Source organism: Capricornis sumatraensis, chromosome X (genome assembly GCF_032405125.1).
Source record: "Capricornis sumatraensis isolate serow.1 chromosome X, serow.2, whole genome shotgun sequence".
In the NCBI taxonomy this organism is placed as follows: Eukaryota; Metazoa; Chordata; class Mammalia; order Artiodactyla; family Bovidae; genus Capricornis; species Capricornis sumatraensis.
The window spans coordinates 29945298-29960292 of record NC_091092.1 but is presented as its reverse complement, the minus strand read 5'-3'; positions in this window follow the sequence as shown (position 1 = coordinate 29960292).

Genomic DNA, 14995 nt, shown 5'->3' with positions numbered 1-14995 from the left:
AAAAGGCAAAATTGTTGTCTGACGAGGCCTTACATATACCTATGAGGTATATGTAAGGCAAAGGAGAAAAGGAAAGATATACCCATTTGAATGCAGAGTTCCAAAGAATAGCAAGGATTCCTCAGTGATCAATGCAAAGAAATAGAGAAAAACAGTAGAATGGGAAAGACTAGAGATCTCTTTAAGAAAATTAGAGATACCAAGGGAACATTTCATGCAAAGATGCGCTCAATAAAGGACAGAAATGGTATGGACCTAACAGAAGCAGAAGATATTAAGAAGAAGTGGCAAGAATACACAGAAGAACTGTACAAAAAAAGATTTTAATGACCTAGCTAACCACAATGGTGTTATCACCCAGCTAGAACCAGAAATCCTAGAATGCAAAGTTAAGTGGGCCTTAGGAAGCATCACTATGAACAAAACTAGTGGAGGTGATGGAAATCAAACTGAGCTATTTCAAATACTAAGAGATGATGCTGTGAAAGTGCTGCACTCAATATGCCAGCAAATTTGGAAAACTCAGCAGTAGCCACAGAACAGGAAAAGGTCAGTTTTCATTCCAATCCCCAAGAAAGGCAATGCCAAAAAATGCTCAAACTACTGCACAATTGCACTCATCTCACATGCTAGCAAAGTAATGCTCAAAATTCTCCAAGTGAGGCTTCAACAGTACGTGAACTGAGAATTTCTTGATGCTCAAGCTGGTTTTAGAAAAGGCAGAGGAACCAGAGATCAAATTGCCAACATCCATTGGATCATCGAAAAAGCAAAAGAGTTCCAGAAAAACATCTACTTCTGCTTTATTGTCTATGCCAAAGCTTTTGACTGTTTGGATCACAACAGTCTGTGAATTTTTCTGAAAGAGATGGGAATACCAGACCACCTGACCTGCCTCCTGAGAAATCTGTATGCAAGTCAAGAAGCAATAGTTAGAACTGGACATGGAACAACAGACTGGTTCCAAATTGGGAAAGGAGTATATCAAGGCTGTATAAGTCACCCTGCTTATTTAACTTACATGCAGAGTACATCATGCAAAATGACAGGCTGGATGAAGCACAAGCTGAAATCAAGATTGCCGGGAGAAATATCAATAACCTCAGATATGCAGATGACACCACCCTTATGGCAGAAAGTGAAGAAGAACTAAAGAGCCTCTTGATGAAAGTGAAAGAGGAGAGTAAAAAGTTGGCTTAAAATGCAACATTCAGAAAACTAAGATCATGGCATCTGGTCCCATCACTTCATGGTAAACGATAGGGAAACAATGGAAGCAGTGACAGACTTTATCACTGCAGATGGTGACTACAGCTATGAAATTAAAAGATGCTTGCTCCTTGGAGGAAAAGCTATGACCAACCTAGACAGCATATTAAAAAGTAGAGACATTACTTTGCCAACAAAGGTCCGTCTAGTCAAAACTATGGTTTTTCTAGTAGTCATGTATGGATATGAGAGTTGGACTATAAAGAAAGCTGAGTGCTGGAGAATTGATGCTTTTGAACTGTGGTGTTGGAGAAGACTTGAGGGTGTCTTGGACTGCAAGGAGATCAAACCAGTCAATACTAAAGGAAATCAGTCCTGAATATTCATTGGAAGGAATGATGCTGAAACTGAAACTCCAATACTTTGGCCACCTGATGTAAAGAACTGACTCCTTTGAAAAGACCCTGATGGTGGGAAATATTGAAGGCGGAGGTGAAGGGGACGACAGAGGATGAGATATTTGGATGGCACCACTGACTCAACGGACATGAGTTTGAGCAAGCTCCAGGAGTTGGTGATGGATAGGGAAGCCTGCCGTGCTGCAGTTCGTGGGGTCGCAAAGAGTTGGAAATGACTGAGCAACTGAATTGAACTGAATCACAGAGCATGCAGTCTGAGGACTGTTGGGCATAGAGGCATATCACTTTGACAGCTCACAAACACCCTTGAAGATTCTCATGCAGTGGGAAGATGTGCAAGTGGACCTAGGCAAATGGAGATCTCAAAGTCTCTATAAGCTAATTAAACAAAGAAAATGTGATTTCATTGAAAGTCTGTTATCTGCAATTATTGGTAATATTGCCCTTTGGTTTGTTTGCATCTCTTGACTTTTAAAATGGCCCTAAATGGATCATGTGAAAAGTTAGAGATGAGGCACCATTTATTATTCGAGTAAGGAGGAATCTTACCTGCATTTAGTCCAGAAGTCCTCATTCTCTGTGTTAAAGACCCCTGAGGGGAGGTGCTAGCATGGGAATCTATATGCACCAGGATCCTCAGTTTTCAGGATAAATAACAGTACTAAGTGCCCCTCAGCCTAATGGCTTTTACCTGACCTTCCTCCTTACCTGGTGAACTCCTACAGACACTTTGGGCCTTAGTTTAGACATGACCTCCACAGGAAACCCTTCTCTGATGACCTCAGCTGCTCCCTTTCTTAGCTGCCAGAGCACCCCAGTACCTGAACCACACTACCTATCACCTGACTCTGTACCTGTCTGCCCTATGGAGAATGAGGCTTTGAAAGCAGAGAGCTTGGCTCATTCATCTTTGCTTCCCCTACCACTTAACAAGGCTCCTGCCTCAGCTTAGGTGCTAGCAAATTGTGGGTGAATAAATCAACAACTGAATGAACAAAGTACTACATTCAACCTTCATACAATGGTGCAATTATTAAAGAACACACTTGTTTTATAGTCTTACAAGCCTTAATCACTCAATTCAAAGATACACTAAGTACACATAATATCATGGCAGTCTGTGACATTCTTTGCTAATAAAAAGTGTCTTTCATAATTGAAAATATTGAGAATTACTTATCTAGTTTAACTCTCTCATTGTGAAAATGAAAATACAGAAGGATTGCATTCACTTACCCAATGTTGCAAACTTTATCAGGGGTAGTGGGGCCAACAGCCAGTACCAGGACCTTAGTGCTTGACTTTTCTAATTTTCTGATGTTTCACCTCGCCAAATTTCACAATACAGCCTGTGAAAACAAGATTGAAGGCAAAATAGCTTGCAGAGAAAACAGAGTTATGATTGTCAAGGGGGATGGGAGGAGATGGGGAAGGGATGGACTGGGAGTTTGGGATTATGAGATGTGAACTATTATATGAAGTATTAGTCACTCAGTTGTATCCAGCTCTTTGTGATCCCATGAACTATAGCCTGCCAGGCTCTCTGTCCATGGAATTCTCCAGGCATGACTACTGGAGTGCGTTACCATTCCCTTCTCCAGGGGATCTTCCTGACCAGGGATCAAACCCAGGTCTCCCGCATTGCAGGCAGATTCTTTACTGTCTGAGCCACCAGGGAATGGATAAACAATAGGTTCTATTGTATAGCACATGGAACTATATTCAATATCCTGGGTAAACCATAGTGGAAAAGAACATAAAAAAGAAAATATACATATGTATAACTGAATCACTTTGCTGTACAAAAGAAATTAACACAACATTGTAAATCAACTATATTTCAATTTTAAAAAGAATATGTATGTATATATATATATGTATGTATATATATACATATATATATTTGTATTTGTGTCTCCCTCAAGCCTAGGAAGCAGCAGCAGCAAAGTGGCCTATGTCTGGTACCCAAGCAGCCAAATGAAAAATAATGCAAGGCAGTAAGCAGGCAGGCTGGATGGATCAGCATGTAAGCATGTCACAGGGCACAACGAAGTTGCCAAGTTTCTGTCCAACATAGGGCCTGGTGATATCAAATGCTGAGCCATGGGCTAAAGGTATAAAAATTTTCTGCAGTCAAAACTTCCAAATACTATATGATTCCTAGGAAGGCAGGCTTCTCAAAATCACTATGTCCCTAGTGCTTAGCACAGTACTTGAAACATAGTTGCTACTTAATAAATATTTACTGATAAAATGAATAAATTAAAAATGGGAATTGAGTTTCTCAGGTCTTGAAAGGACTTCTCTCAAAGCTACCTACAGCAGTAAACTTTTTGTAGATACACCTGTCTGATGCTAAATGAGTACCCCATGGTCTCGGTTCTGCTACCTCAGTATGTAAATTATCAGGCAGGACAACAGTTAAGGAAAGAGGGGAATACCCAAAGGGAACTCTTCCAGCAGGTTGTAGATGAGAGGACAAGTTGGATTCCACCTGACACTAAAATAAAAGACACCAGGTAAGAAGTTCACAAGCACAAACAGGCCTTTCAAGTTTAGGCCCCTAAAAGAGTGAAGGCACTGCTCCCACATCTGGGAGCTATACCCACAGGAAGGCTTTTTGTAAAGACTTTCTTTTGTTTTCCTTTAGATTTTTATTTTATGTTCCTTTAATGTGATTCCTTCCAGACAAATACAGTAGAATTAGGTAGATAGATGTGTGATTGTTTCCAGGTTCCACAATCCCCAGGGATGGACCCTGAGCCACGAACACTCCTGAGAAGTTCTGATCTTATGAATTTATCTTTTCTCCATAATGAGGTTGGGAACCTTGAGATTTTAAAACAATTTCTTCAACTCTTCATTTACCTTTGCTTGTTTAGACTCAGATTTAGTGGCCATTTCAAGGTGGGAATTTTCTGATATCTTTCACCTGCTTGGATGCTATTTCATGATACCTCTTTATTCAAGTTTTCATGTCATTAATTTCCCCTCTTTAATTGTGTTAGAAGCCAGTGTCCTTTAATGCCATCCATTGAATTTCCCAGGAGTGAATGCCTTTTTTTTTCATCTTGCAAACATCTCCTAATTAATGGTTACCACCGCCTCCTCATTAATGCTCAATACAGGAGGCAATTAATGATCACTCATGCACCAGATGAGATTTTCAGGCACGGCTCACTCCAGTAGTGCTGCAGCTTTTGTGACCTCACTCAAAATTCTGTTTCTATGTCCTTTCTACAAAGGGATGGAGGCCACAATTTCACTTTCTCTACTTCTCCCAAGAAACAGACAACAGACTCTTTCTAACAGTCAATGAACATTTTCAAGTCTTCTCCATGTATGTATACACACATACACACACATTTTAAGTTCAAAAGCAATACAAAGGCACCACAGTCCTTCAGGTATCTCCCTCTAGCTATTATCTCCACTCTGCATCTCTTTATAGTCAACCAGCTTGCATGAGTAATCTACACTCACTGTCCCTACTTCCGGTTTAATCGAGTAAAATCTGGTTACGGAAATACACTTGAAGTGAAGTGAAGTCACTCAGTCGTGCCCGACTCTTTGTGACCCCATGGACCTGCACCAAGCTCCTCCATCCATGGGATTTTCTAGGCAAGAGTACCGGAGTGGGTTGCCGTTTCCTTCTCCAGGGAATCTTCCTGACCCAGGGATTGAACCCAGGTATCCCACATTGTGGACAGACGCTTTACCGTCTGAGCCACCAGGGAAGTCCTCCTGTAATTATTCACTAAGCTCAGCACTTATCACTAAATGCAAAAATCTTTGAATTCCATGTGGCATATATTTCCACTGATCATTTTTGTTATTAACTATTCTGATGATGTTTATACTATCACTCTTTTTTTTGACATGGCTCTCAACAAATTTCTTAGATTTTTATCCTCATTTTCATTCACTTGACTCTGTCGATCACTTAAATATTGATATATTCCAGGCTTCTTCCTTGGCTCTTTCCTAAAATCAATCTGGGAAAAATCACCTACTCTTCTGTTGTTTTTTCCTCATCACTTTCCAAATTGGTGTGTGTCTTGTGGTGCATTATGTTTCCTGAATCCAAATTCATTATTTGGCTTCCTATAGAAAACCTCCACTTAGATGACCCACAGATAACTCATATTTAACATTTCTCCCCACCAAGAAAAATATTTTTCAAGTTAGATTTATCATCTACACACCTCAAATTTATTCCTCTTCCAATGTTTTTAATTGCCCACATGGCTCAGATGGTAAGGAGTCTACCTGCAATGTGGGAGACCCAGGTTCAATCCCTGGGTTGGAAAGATCCCCTTGAGAAGGGAATGGCAACACACTCTAGTATTCTTGCCTGGAAAATCCCTTGGACAGAGGAGTCTGGTGGGCTACAGTCCATGGGGTCGCAAAGAGTCAGACACGACTGAGTGACTTCACTTTTTTCTTTCTTTCCAATGTTCTTAGTGAAAAGCATCACTATGCATCAGTTGTTCATCTCAGAAATGCAGAAGTCAGTCTTGATTCCTTCAGATCCTTCATCCCATGAAACACAATCAAATCTTGTCAACACTCCTAATTTTCTCTTAAACTCTTATCTTTCTTTCCCTCTAATAGTTTATCCCCATCAATATGAAACCCAAAATATTTATCACAACCATCCAATGCCCATTTATTTAACTGATGTTCATTGTGTTGCCCACTTTGTTCTAAACATGGTGCAACATGCTTTTCATGTTTAAGCCCGAGGCTACCACTGTTCTGTCACATCATTTGTGCTGCACAAGGGTACCCAGATATGTTATTTTATTTTCTTTCTGGGAGTAGTCCATCTGCATTGTCATCTGTCAGACCCATTACCACTACAAGGAAATGACTGAATTGGCCTGAAGAATTTTTTTTTTCCCCTGGAGAAACTGTATGTTAGATGGACTTGAGGTGAGGAAGAGAAATAAGGGTAATAGACTGCCCTGGAAGTCTCCCAGCCCAGCTAAGAAAAGCGGGACTAGATTGGGCTGAAGTTACTCAAATACTTTTGGAGTGTACTTACTAAATACTTGAACCCAAACAAATTCTTCTTTGGTATATAATCTAAATCCTGAGTTAAACTTGCAAGACAAAAATGATGAAGCTCAAATATTTTTGACCCTCATCTCAACAAGGGAAAGTGCCCGTGTCTTTATATGTAGTGTGCTCACACTGAAAGAGGGAAAGAGAACTAAAAGCAATGCTAACATCTCTTTATTTTTTTTTTATTTCTGTAAGCTTCCTCTTGCCTAACACTACTCCTAGGTCATCCCCTATACTAAAATTCAAATTGTTTTCTCAATATATCCTTCAGTGGTTGTTCCCAACCTGCTGAAAATGTCACCCTTACAGAGATTATTTTTTCAAACTAACTTTCCAGTCTAATACTCCTCTCTGCCCATTCTTGACCGTATAGCTAATTTTTCTCTCTCACTTAGGAAATCTCCCTAGAATTTGAAACTCAGTATGGAAATAAAATATATCCATTTCCTCCTCTCCCAGGAAAGCCAGACCCAGTTCCAACCATAAGATATACAACCTGATTTGGTTACTATGGCCACCTGATGTGAAGAGTAGACTCACTGGAAAAGGCCCTGATGCTGGAAAAGATCAAAGGTAAGAGAAGAAGGGGTAGGCACAGGACGAGATGGTTGGATGGTATCAGTGACTCAATGGACATGAGTTTGAGCAAACTCTGGGAGATGGTGAAGGACAGGGAGCCTGGCGTGCTTCAGTCCATGGGGTCAAAAAGAGTCAGAAACAACTTAGTGAATGAACAATAGTGACAACTCTATGAAATCACAGTTATTCGTTATCAAATCTGGTTGTTTCAGCTGTTTACCAGCAATGTTACAACTGAATGGCTCCTAAACAACTCCCCTAAAATCCAGTTTCCAAAACACTATCTTTCAATTTCATAACAAGAACAATAACAACTACCACTATATAAGAATTATTCTATACTGAGCACTGTTCAAAATTGCCTATAAATTGGGCACTACTATCGAAGAAGTAAATCTTCAAAATCCTCCAAGCTAGGCTTCAACAGTATGTGAACTGAGAACTTCCACATGTACAAGCTGGCTTTAGAAAAGGCAGAGGAACCAGAGATCAAGTTACCAACATCCACTGGGTCACAGATAAAGCAAGAGAATTCCAGAAAAATGTCTACTTTTGCTTCATTGACTGTGCTAAAACCTTTGACTGTGTGGATCATAACAAACTATGGAAAATCCTTCAAGAGATGGGAATACCAGACCACCTTACTTGCCTCCTGAGAAATCTGTATGCAGGTCAAAAACCAACAGAACCAGACATGGAACAATAGACTGTTTCAAAATTGGGAAAGGAGTATGTCAAGGCTGTATATTGTCACGCTGCTTATTTAACTTCTATACAGAGTACATCATGCGAAATGCTGGGCTGGATGAAGCACAAGCTAGAATCAAAATTGCCAGGGGAGGTCTCAATGTCCTTTCATATATTCCACAGACACAGTCTTCCTGGTTGATCGTGTAGATTTTATATGAAATTTGTACAGCTGGCAGGAAGGTTTTGGGTCTTCTTCTTGAGCCACAACTGCCCCTGGGTTTCAATTGTGCTTTTAATTCCACCTCTGCATGTAGATCATCTATTGGGGTTTACTTCTGAGGCTGCCCTGGAGGACTTGGGTCTGCCCCAGTGAGGGCAAGGTGTGGAGGTGGTGCAGCTGCTTGGGTCACAGGGGCTCTGGGTGCACCAGGTACTCAGGGGAGTTGGCAGCTTAGGGCAGCAGGAAATATAGTGCTCTAGAAGGGTATGGCAATACATATTGGCCAATATACTCCAGTATTCTTGCCTGGAGAACTCCACTGACAGATAAGCCTGGCAGGCCTCAGTCCATAGGGTCACTAAGAGTTGGACACAACCGAAATGACCCCATGTGCATAGACACAAGACTTTTTTTGTCTGTGGTAGCTCTGGTGGCAGTTCTGCCCCAGTGAGGGTTGAGCATGAAGGTGGCACAGCTACTTGGGTTGTGGGGACCCTGATGGTGCCAAGTGTGCAGGGACACAGATTGCCTTAACCACAGGAGTTATAATATATAAAAGAAAATTGAGGGATCCCATGAAAGAAAACACACTAGTTCTGATAGCTGTGACCACTGGACGTAAGAACACAAGGAGTAGGACAAGATTAGAGTCTGAGCTGCCCCCACAGCAGATCCAGAGACCAGAGTGGTGCTGGAGGGCAGATTAGGGAGGTGAGGTGGACTGTGACACCCAGCGAGCAAAAGGACGCTGACAGTAGAGACTCAAGAAAAACATTTATTATTTTTATATTTTGATTTTTGTAGTTTCTTTTGTATTTTTCTTTTCTTTTCTTTTTTCTTCTGTGGTAGTTGTCAATTTTATTAGCACTGTGAAGTGTAATTAAGATTTTGAGTGTTTTTTTTTTTTTTTCCAATCACACTTTTCACTGCTTTTATAAACCTCTGCCTCTATGTTGGGCTTTTGCAGCTTTGTGGAGTTTTCCTTTTCTTCTTTTTTTTTTTTTTCTCTTTCTTTTATTTTAAGTTTTAAAACCTATTATTATTTTTTCTACATTTATTCCTTTGTTTTTCCTATTATTCTTTTCCCCTTGCAGTTACTCTTTAATATATACAAATCTTCTTTATCTATCTCTATTTAACTTCATACTTCTTTCTTTCCTTTCTTTTTCTTACTGTATTTGTTGGTTTTGTTTTCATTGCTTCATTCCCTGCTTGGCACCTTGCCTTAGTTTTGTTTTCCAATTTGTGATTTAGTTAGTTTTGTTTTTAACTGATAGATATCATTCTTGGTTTCCTTTGTTCATAGGGTCAATCTATTGTACTTTATTTTTGTTGGACTGTTTTGATTTTGTTTATGGGTGTATATGTATATGTGTAAATTCCATTATTTTAATTATTATTTGCCTGATTTATTTGATTTATTTGCCTGATTATTTGCCATTGGTCTGGGGTTCATTTTTGGTTTCTCACTTTCGGGTATTTGTTTTAATCTAATTTAATGCCATAATAAACCACATGTGGAATCTCCATTCCTGGCCAGATATCAAGCCCTGAGCCTTTGGAGTGGGAGCACTGATTTGAATACCCTAGACTACCAGAGAACTCCTAACCCTAGGGAGTAGCAAATAGTAAGAACTCTCACAAAGGAAACCAACTACCATAGCACCCTGTGCAGGATGCTGCATCCAAACAATAAACAAGACAAAAATACAAACCCAATCATCAGCAGACAGGATTACCACCTCGCTCAGCTGTGCCCATCAGAGGAAAAAAAAAAGCAACTCAGGACAAATCTCACCCTATGCAAAGCTTACACAAACCATTGGACCAACCTTAGGAGGGCAGAAACCAAAAGCAAAAAGAATTCAACCTTGAAGCCTGAGGAAAGGTTGGGGAAAGCCTGGGGAAACAAATAAAATAAGTTTTTAAAAATAATGAAAAGGCAGAGAAATACTGCAGAAATGAAGGAATAAACTAAAAACACAGAAATCCAAATAAATGAAGAGGAAATAGGCAAACTACCTGAAAAGGAATTCAGAATAATGATAGTAAAGATGATCAAAAACCTTGAAAATAGAATGAAGAAAATGCAAGAATCAATTAACAAAAACCTAGAAGAATTAAAGAATAAACACACAGAGACAAACAACACAATTACTGAATTTAAAAATACTCTAGAAAGAATCAATAGCAGAATATCTGAAGCAGAAGAAAGGATCAGTGAGCTGGAAGATAAAATGGGGGAAATAACTGCTGTAGAGCAGAATAAAGTAAAAAGAATGAAAAGATCTGATGATAGTCTCAGAGACCTCTGGGACAATATTAAATGCCCCAACATTCAAATTTATAGGGGTCCCAGAAGAAGAAGAGGAAAATAAAGGTGTATGAGAAAATTTTTGAAGAGACTGTAGTTGAAAATTTCCCCAACAAGAAAAAGAAAATAGTCAATGAAGTCCAAGAGGCACAGAGTCCCAAACAGGGTAAACCCAAGGAGAAACATGCCAAGACACATGCTAATCAAACTAACAGAGCTTAAACACAAAGAAAGAATACTAAAAGCAGCTAGGGAAAAGCAACAAGTAACCTACAAGGGAAGCCCCATACATTTAACAGCTGATCTTTAAGCAGAAACTCTGAAGGCCAGAAGGGAATGGCAGGATATATTTAAAGTACTGAAAGGGAAAAATCTACAACCAAGGTTATTCTACCCAGCAAGGATCTCATTCAAAATTTATGGGGAAATCAAAAGCTTTTCAGACAAGCAAAAGTTAAGAGAATTCAATACCAACAAACCAGCTTTACAACAAATGTTAAAGGGACTTCTATAGCGGGAAATATAAGAGAAGAAAAAGATCTATGAAAACAAACCCCAAACAATTAAGAAAATGGCAATTCAGTTCAGTTCAGTCACTCAGTCATGCCTGACTCTTTGTGACTGAATGGACTGCAGCATGTCAGGACTCCCTTCCCAGCACCAACTCCTGGAGTTTACTCAAATTCATGTCCATTAAGTCGGAGATGCCATCCAACCATCTCATCCTCTGTCGTCCCCTTCTCTTCTTGCCTTCAATCTTTCTCAGCATCAGGGTCTTTTCAAATGAGTCAGCTCTTTGCATCAGGTGTCCAAAGTACTGGAGTTTCAGCTTCAGCATCAGTCCTTCCAATAAACACTCAGGGATGATTTCCTTTAAGATGGACTGGTTTGATCTTCTTGCAGTCCAAGGGACTCTCAAGAGTATTATCCAACACCACAGTTTAAAAGCATCAGTCCTTTGGTGCTCAGCTTTTTTAAAGTCCAACTCTCACATCCATACATGACTACTGGAAAAACCATAGTTTTGACTAGATGGACCTTTGTTGACAAAGTAATGTCTCTACTTTTTAATACACTGTCTAGGTTGGTCATAGCTTTTCTTCCAAGGAGTAAGTGTTTATTTGTTTGTTTGTTTGTTTGTTTCATGGCTGCAGTCACCATCTGCAGTGATTTTGGAGCTCAAAAAACTAGTCTGCCACTGTTTCCACTGTTTCCCCATCTATTTCCCATGAAGCTATGGGACCAGATGGGACCATGATCTTTGTTTTCTGAATGTTGAGCTTCAAGCCAACTTTTTCACTTTCCTCTTTCACTTTCGTCAAGAGGATATTTAGTTCTTCACTTTCTGCCATAAGGGTGGTGTCATCTGCATATCTGAGGTTATTGATATTTCTCCCAGCAATCTTGATTCCAGTTTGTGCTTCATTCAGCCCAGCATTTCTCATGATGTACTCTGCATATAAGTTAAATAAGCACGATGACAATATACAGCCTTGACGTACTCCTTTTCCTATTTGGAACCAGTCTGTTGTTCCATGTCCAGTTCTAACTATTGCTTCTTGACCTGCATACAGATTTCTCAAGAGACAATAGGAACATATATATCAATAATTACTTTAAATATAAATGGATTAAATGCTCTAACTAAAAGGCACAGACTGGCTGAATGGATACAAAAACAAGACCCACATATATGTTGTCTACCCACTTCAGACCTAAAGACATGTATAGACTGAAAGTTAGAGGATGGAAAAATATATTCCATGCAAATAGAAAACAAAAGAGAGCTGGAGTAGCAATCCTCATATCAGACAATACAGACCTTAAAGTAAATAATATTACAAGAGATAAGGAAGGACACTACATAATGTTCAAGGGAGCAATCCAAGAGGAAGCTATAACAATTGTAAATATCTATGCACCCAACACAGGAGCACCTCAATACATAAGATAAACAGTAACAGACATAAAAGGAGAAATTGATAGTAACACAATAATAGTAGGAGGCATTAGCACCCCACTTACACCAATGGACAGATCATCAAAACAGAAAATTAATAAGGAACACAAGTCTTAAATGATACATTACACAAGATGGATCTCATTGATATCTTCAAGACATTCTATCCAAATCCAGAATATACCTTCTTCTCAAGTGCACAATGAGCATTTTCCAGGATAGACCACATCTTGGGTGACAAATCAAGCATTACTGACTCAATGGAAATGAGTTCTGAGCAAGCTCTGGGAGATGGTGAATGACAGGGAAGCCTGACATGCTCCAGTCCATGGGGTCACAAAGAGTTGGACACGACTGACCGACTGAACAACAACAAACTGGAGAAGGAAATGAAAATCTATTCCAGTATTCTTGCTTGGAAAATTCCATGGACAGAGGAGACTGGCAGGCTACCATCCATGAGGTCACAAAGAATTAGGCATGACTGAGAGATTGAGCACACACTATTACCAAAACTTTACTGATAGAACAATAGGCACACAGAAACTAAGACATTACCCAAGATCACACACTAGTAAATGTTAGAAGCATGCTTCTAAACTAGGTTATCTGGGTCTCAAGTCCATACTCAACTTTGTTATTCTTGTCCCTTTTTTACTCTAAGGCCAGAGGTAAAATTCATCTGCTATTTCACTTTTCTCCCCAACAGATTTTCAAGATGCTCTAATTAAAGACACACCTTATAATATCTGAATCTAAACCCCATATTTGAAACATCAATAGCTACTAGCTTCACCTGGCTATTGAGTTATTATAATACAGCTAGTACAACTGACCAATTGAATTTTTAATTTTATTAACTTTTAATTTAAATTAAAAAGCCACATTTACTGATGACTACTATCTTGGGCTGAAACTCCAGTACTTTGGCCACCTCATACGAAGAGTTGACTCATTGAAAAAGACTCTGATGCTGGGAGGGATTGGGGGCAGGAGGAGAAGGGGACGACAGAGGATGAGATGGCTGGATGGCATCGCTGACTCGATGGACGTGAGTTTGAGTGAACTCCGGGAGTTGGTGATGGACAGGGAGGCCTGGCGTGCTGAGATTCATGGGGTCGCAAAGAGTCGGACACAACTGAGCGACTGAACTGAACTGAACTGAACGAGGAAAAGTAGCCCTCTTTAAAGTGAACTTGAAAAGGGTCAGAGCCTCAAATGATATGGCTGATAAAGTGTTATATTCAAAATATAAAAAGAATTCATACATTCATATAAAAAACCCAATCTGATTTTTTAAATGGGCAGAAAACCTGAGTATGCATTTTCCAAAGATATACAGATGGCCAACAGGCACATGAACAGATGTCCAACATCACTAATGATAAAGAAAATGCAAGTTAAAACCACAATGAGATATCACCTTACACCTGTCATAAAAGTTATTATCCAAAAGTCTACAAATAACAATGTTGGTGAGGATATGGAGAAAAGGGAACCCTTGTATACAGTTGGTGGGAATTTAACTTGGCGCAGCTGGTATGGAAAACAATGGAGTTTTCTCAAAATATTAAGACTAGAACTATAATATGATCAAGCAATTCCACTTTAGTGTATTTATCCAAGGGAAATGAAAGCACTAATTCAAAAAGATATATGCACCCCTATGTTCACAGCAGCATCATTTGCAATACCCAAGACATGGAAGCAATCTAAATGTCCACTGGCATGTGAATGGATAAATAAGATATAGTATACACACATGCAGTGGAATATTACTCAGTCATAAAAAGAATGAAATTTTCCCATTTGTAAAAACATAAATGGACCTGGAGGGTGTTGTGCTTAGTGAACTGTCAGGTAGAAAAAAAACAAATACTGTAAGTTTTTACTTATATGTGGAATCTAAAAAAGAAAACAAACATATAGTAAATCAAAAACAGACTCACAGATACAAAATCAAACTAATGGTTACCATAGGGGAATGAAGGAGAAATATAAAATAAGTGAAGGGAATTTAAAAGTACAACCTACTAGTTGTAAAATAAATAAGTTATGGGGATGTAATGTATAGAACAGGAAAAATATTCTGCATTTTATAATAACTTCATATTGTGTTTAGTCTATAAAAATATCTAATCAGCCCCCACTTACCCATGTACCGCCACTTAACTACATGTTTCCCATAGAACTAGGAAATTAATAGCTAATATTTATAATTCTGATTTAAACTGTTTTTATGGGAGACGGTATGACCTGTATTTTATAGATAAAAGGCTTGAGCACATGAAAAGTTTTTTATGATAACCCAGGCCCATTTAGTTCTAAAATCATACACTTTCCTTGTTGACCTTCCATGAAAAGCAATATGGAAGGCTTCGCTCTTTACCTATCCTCCAAATGTTCCCTTCTGAGACATCTATTATTTAGATCCTATTTTAGTTTGAGTACCCATTTCTGTGGCCAAATGTCCAGACCATACAGGATCCCATGACCTGTGAAGATTCTATCCTCTTCTCAGCTGTCGTTTTCCATAG